Below are 6,000 nucleotides of genomic sequence, written 5' to 3' on the forward strand. Positions count from 1 at the left end.
AGGATCTGTATGGCATCTGCCCAGGATTGTGTAGCTTTCATAGTCTCTGGTGAGAAGTCTGGTGTAATTCTGATAAGTTTGCCTTTATATGTTACTTGACCTTTTTTCCTTACTGATTTTAATATCCTTTCTTTGTTTTGTGCGTTTGGTGTTTTGACTATTATGTGATGGAAGGAATTTCTTTTCTGGTCCAGTCTATATTTGGAGTTATGTAAACTTCTTATGTTTATTTTCTCTTTCTTTAGGTTAGGGAAGATTTTTTTCTATAATTTTGTTGAAGATATTTATTGGCCCTTTAAGTTGGGAATCTTCACACACTTCTATACCTATTATGCTTAGGTTTGGCCTTCTCATTGTCCTGGATTTCCTGGATGTTTTGGGTTAGGAGCATTTTGCATTTTGCATTTTCTTTGACTGTTGTGTCAATGTTTTCTATGATATCTTCTGCACCCGAGATTCTCTCTTCTATCTCTTGTATTTTGTTGGTGATACTTGCATCTATGACTCCTGATCTGATTCCTAGGTATCTCCAGAGTTGTTTCCTTTTGTGATTTCTTTATTGTTTCTATTTCCATTTATAGATCCTGGATGGTTTTGTTCAATTCCTTCACATGTTTGGTTGTGTTTTCCTCTAGTTCTTTAAGGGATTTTTGTGTTTCCTCTTTAAGGTCTTCTCTCTGTTTACCTGTATTCTCCAGTTTTAAAAGAGAATTTTGCTTTTCCAGTGTGTTGGGGTATCCATGGCTTGCTGTTGTAGAAGTGAGTTCTGATGGTGCCAATTTGTCTTGGTTTCTGTTGCTTATTTTCTTGCTCTTGCCTCTCACCATTTGGTTATTTGTTGACTCTGACTGTGGCTTGTCTCTCCTATAAGCCTGTGTGTCAGCACTTCTGGGAGACCAGATCTCTCTTGGCAGGATTTTTGTATAGAGAGCTGTGGCACAGAGTCAGCTCCAGGTGCAGATGGAAACCCAAAAGGATCCTGTCCCCAGCTACTCCTCCAGTGTCTTGAGGATTCAGGAAATAGGGTCAGATTAAGAACATTTACATTTGAGTTAATGCAAAGCTCAGAACAGGCTCAGTGAGGCTTGTGTGGCATTCCTTTTATCTTGGTCATCCTGATTAGCCTCTAGGAAGCTGTTTACTGGATTTTGTTTATTGCCTTGTAGTTCCTTGAAACAGAACTTAACTTATTATTTTGCATGTACTTAAAGTGGTATAAAAGCAGAATGGAAAAAAATAAATCGGCTTCCTCTTTAAAACTGCTGGGGTTCATACTACAGTGTTGCCTAATTGATTTTTTTTTTTTAATCCTCGATCCGGTTGTTGAGAACCTAATGACTGAGTGAGCTAGCTTGGTCAGAGAAGGAAGGATTTTGGACCGCTGAATAAACTTTAAGATAAATTCCCATCAATTGAGTACAGAAAATGTTCTATTGAATTATGCAAATAATATTTAAAAGTAAATTCATTAAAACAATAAATGTTACTTTGATGAATGCACAGTTTTTATATGTAATCCACAATATTTTCATTTGTATTCATATTTTAATAAAATTATTCCTTTTACTTTAAGAAGTAGAAACCAGGCAGGTGTGATGTATTAGTGGTTGAGAACACTGGCTGCCCTTCCAGAGGTTTTGAGTTCAAATCCTACCAATCACACATTGGCCCACAATCATTTATAATGTAATCTAATGACCTCTTCTGTAATTTGCACTCACACAGGCAAATTCAGCATTCATATAGGTAAATAAATACATCCTTAAAAAAGTACAAAGCATGTGCATGGTGCATGAGCAAACACACACACATGCTTACCATATATTTTCCTTGAGTACAATAATAGTAAATTGTGTTTCTCAAGAAACATTTTAGTCATATTTAACTTTATTTTCAGGCATTTCTTCTTTTTTTCTACTAGCAGTAGCTTGAAACAGAAATTTTGGAGAAATATAACTTTACTATGACCAAAATTTAATAAAATATATTTTCTATATATTTGTACCCAAAAGACAAGGATCAAAAATGAGTGTAAAATGAAGGCATCATCATTGTATTTTTCTGGACTTAAATTCCATTCAAGTGAGCTGTGCTCTTCTGTTGCAATAAGTCACCAACCCCAATAAGTCTGTGCAAGGAACCCACAACTCAGTTATAGTATTTATAAGCTGCATGCCTAGATTGGGCAGAGAGACCTCAATTCCCCAGCTATGAGTTCTCTTGTTACTTGAAGCTTCTTCAGACAGCCTGGTTCTTCTCCAATGATTCCTTCAACCTCCTCATTCTCCATATCTCCAGTGCCCTCATCTCCTTCTTTCTTCTCTCTTCTCTAAAATCTTCAGGATCAAGCTTTTCCTCCACTGTCTAATCATAGGATCTAGTCTTTATTTGACCAGCTAAAATGGGGAGAAGGTTCACATTCTTGACAAAATCCAGTAAACAGTTTTAGTCACTTCAATCACGTGAGTACGTGATCCACTCTTAGTCAGGGTAGCCCTTCTTGAGGAAGCAGAATTAGCATCAAAATACAAATAGCACCAGGGCAATCCACAACACTGTTGGTACCAAATTACCCTAGTCAGGGTAATTTGGTAGGAATAGACTAATAAACATTGTATTGTATTTATACATACTGTCGTAAGCCATCAAGCAGAGGCTAAAGATTAGCAGGTGATTGTATGTTGTGGCTTCATTTTCATTAAACTCTAAAACATCTTTAATTTCTTTCTTTATTCCTTCCTTGACCAAGGTATCATTGAGAAGAGTGTTGTTCATTTTCTACGTGAATGTTGGCTTTCCATTATTTATGTTGTTATTGAAGATCAATAGTCCATGGTGGTCTGATAGGATACATGGGACAATTTCAATATTTTTGTATCTGTTGAGGCCTGTTTTGTGACCAATTATATGGTCAATTTTGGAGAAGGTACCATGAGGTGCTGAGAAGAAGGTATATCCTTTTGTTTTAGGATAAAATGTTCTGTAGATATCTGTCAGATCCATTTGTTTCATAACTTCTGTTAGTTTCACTGTGTCCCTGTTTAGTTTCTGTTTCCATGATCTGTCCATTGGTAAAAGTGGTGTGTTGAAGTCTCCCACTATTATTGTGTGAGGTGCAATGTGTGCTTTGAGATTTACTAGTTTCTTTAATGAATGTGGCTGCCCTTGCATTTGGAGCATAGATATTCAGAATTGAGAGTTCCTCTTGGATGATTTTACCTTTGATGAGTATGAAGTTTCCTTCCTTGTCTTCTTTGATAACTTTGGGTTGGAAGTCGATTTTATCCGATATTAAAATGGCTACTCCAGCCTGTTTCTTCAGACCATTTGCTTGGAAAATTGTTTTCCAGCCTTTCACTCTGATATAGTGTCTGTCTTTTTCCCTGAGATGGGTTTCCTGTAAGTAGCAGAATGTTGGGTCCTGTTTGTGTAGCCAGTCTGTTAGTCTATGTCTTTTAATTAGGGAATTGAATCTATTGATATTAAGAGATATTAAGGAAAAGTAATTGTTGCTTCCTATTTTTTTGTTTTTTTTTGTTTTTGTTTGTTTGTTTGTTTTGTTTTTAGAGTTGGCATTCTGTTCTTGTGGCTATCTTCTTTTTGGTTTGTTGAGGGATCACTTTCTTGCTTTTTCTAGGGCGTGGTTTCCGTCCTTGTATTGGTTTTTTTTTTTTCTGTTATTATTCTTTGAAGGGGTGGATTCATGGAAAGATAATGTGTGACTTTGGTTTTGTCATGGAATAATTTGGCTTCTTCATCTATGGTAATTGAGAGTTTGGCTGGGTATAGTAGCCTGGGCTGGCATTTGTGTTCTCTTAGGGTCTGTATAACATCTGTCCCAGGATCTTCTGGCTTTCATAGTCTCTGGTGAAAACTCTGGTGTAATTCTGAGAGGCCTGCCTTTATATGTTACTTGACCTTTTCCCCTTACTGCTTTTAATATTCAATCTTTATTTAGTGCATTTGTTGTTCTGATTATTATGTGTCGGGAGGAATTTCTTTTCTGGTCCAGTCTATTTGGAGTTCTGCAGGCTTCTTGTATGTTCATTGGCATCATTCTTTAGGTTTGGGAAGTTTTCTTCTATAATTTTGTTGAAGATATTTTCTGGCCCTTTAAGTTGAAAATCTTCATTCTCATCTACTCCTATTATCCGTAGGTTTGGTCTTCTCATTGTGTCCTGGATTTCCTGGATGTTTTGAGTTAGGATCTTTTTGGATTTTGTATTTGCTTTGGTTGTTGTGCAGATGTTCTCTATGGAGTCTTCTGCACCTGAGATTCTCTCTTCCATCTCTTGTATTCTGTTGCTGAATCTTGCATTTATGGTTCCAGATTTCTTTCCTAGGGTTTCTATCTCCAGCGTTGCCTCAATTTGGGTTTTCTTTATTGTATCTACTTCCCTTTTTAGGTCTTGGATGGTTTTATTCAGTTCCATCACCTGTTTGGTCAGGTTTTCCTGCAATTCTTTAAGGGATTTTTGTGCTTCCTCTTTAATGTCTTCTACCTGTTTAGCAGTGTTCTCCTTTATTTCTTTAAGTGTGTTATTATAGTCCTTCTTGATGTCCTCTACCATCATCATGAAATATGCTTTTAGATCCGGGTCTAGCTTTTCTGGTGTGTTGGGGTGCCCTGGACTGGGTGAAGTGGGAGTGCTGGGTTCTGATGATGGTGAGTGGTCTTGGTTTCTGTTAGTAAGATTCTTATGTTTGCCTTTCGCCGTCTGATAATCTCTGGAGTTAGTTGTTATAGTTGTCTCTGGTTAGAGCTTGTTCCTCTTGTGATTCTGTTAGCCTCTATCAGCAGACCTGGGAGACTAGATCTCTCCTGAGTTTCAGTGGTCAGAGCACTCTCTGCAGGCAAACTCTCCTCTTGCAGGGAAGGTGGACAGATATCTGGCATTTGGACCTGCCTCTTGGCAGAAGATGAAGGATTGAAACAGGTCTTGTCCCAGAATCTGTGTAGCTTCTTTAGTCCACACTCTCACCTGCACAGAGTAGTCTTGGTGGGATCAGGGAACCAAGATGTCTCCCCCAGATGCTTTGGCAAAGCCCTCCCAGTCGGCCTGGACACCTCTCCTCTGGTAGGGATGGTGCCCAGGTGTCTGGAGCCCAAAACACGTTCTGCCCCAGAAGCTCTGTGGCTTCTGCCTATCCCAGATGCTGTTAGCCTCTGCAGTCCACACTCTCACCTGTGCAGACTAGTCTAGGTGGAATCCCAGAACCAGGATGGCTCCCCCAAATGCTGTGGCAAATCTCTCCCGGGTAGGGCAGACACCTCTCCTCTGGCAGGGAAGGTGCCCGGGCGTCTGGAGTCTGAAACACGGTCTGCCCCAGAAGCTCTGTGGGTTCCTCCTGTCCCAGAAGCTGTTAGCCTCTGTAGTCCACACTCTCACCTGTGCAGACCAGTCTTGGCAGAATCACATAAGATTCTTATAACACTAACAAACAAATATTTTGTGAACATTTCAAAATAATGATCTTCCTTTATAAGCAACAAAATAATTTAATTCAACTACAGTTAGCTCACAATAAAACCTATATGTCTTTTAGAATATCATCAGAAACAATCAAATATCTGCGGGTAAACCTAAGCAAGAAAGTGAATGTCATCTACATAGAAAATGGTAATTCTCTGAAGAAATTGAGGTGGAAATAAGAAAGTGGGAAGATCTCTCATTCTCATAGACTGATAGAATTGTTGCTGTGAAAATGACTGCCTTGCTAAATGTAATTTATAGACTTAGTTCAATCCCAATCAAATTTCCATGAAAATGGATAGACAAAATAGTTTTGACCAAAGTAAGCAATGTTAGAATTACAATACCTAAGCTATGTTCCAGAATTATAGTAATAAGACTAATGTAATAGGGATATAGAGATGGTTCAGCAATTCAGTTCCTTACAGACTTGGGTTTCTTTCATTTATTTCTTTCTCTATGCATAAAGGTTGGAGCTTAATTTTCATCCACAATGAGTGAGCTCTTTCTGGGCTGGCACTTGGGC

This window comes from Mus musculus, chromosome 10 (assembly GCF_000001635.26).
Source record: "Mus musculus strain C57BL/6J chromosome 10, GRCm38.p6 C57BL/6J".
Lineage (NCBI taxonomy): Eukaryota > Metazoa > Chordata > Mammalia > Rodentia > Muridae > Mus > Mus musculus.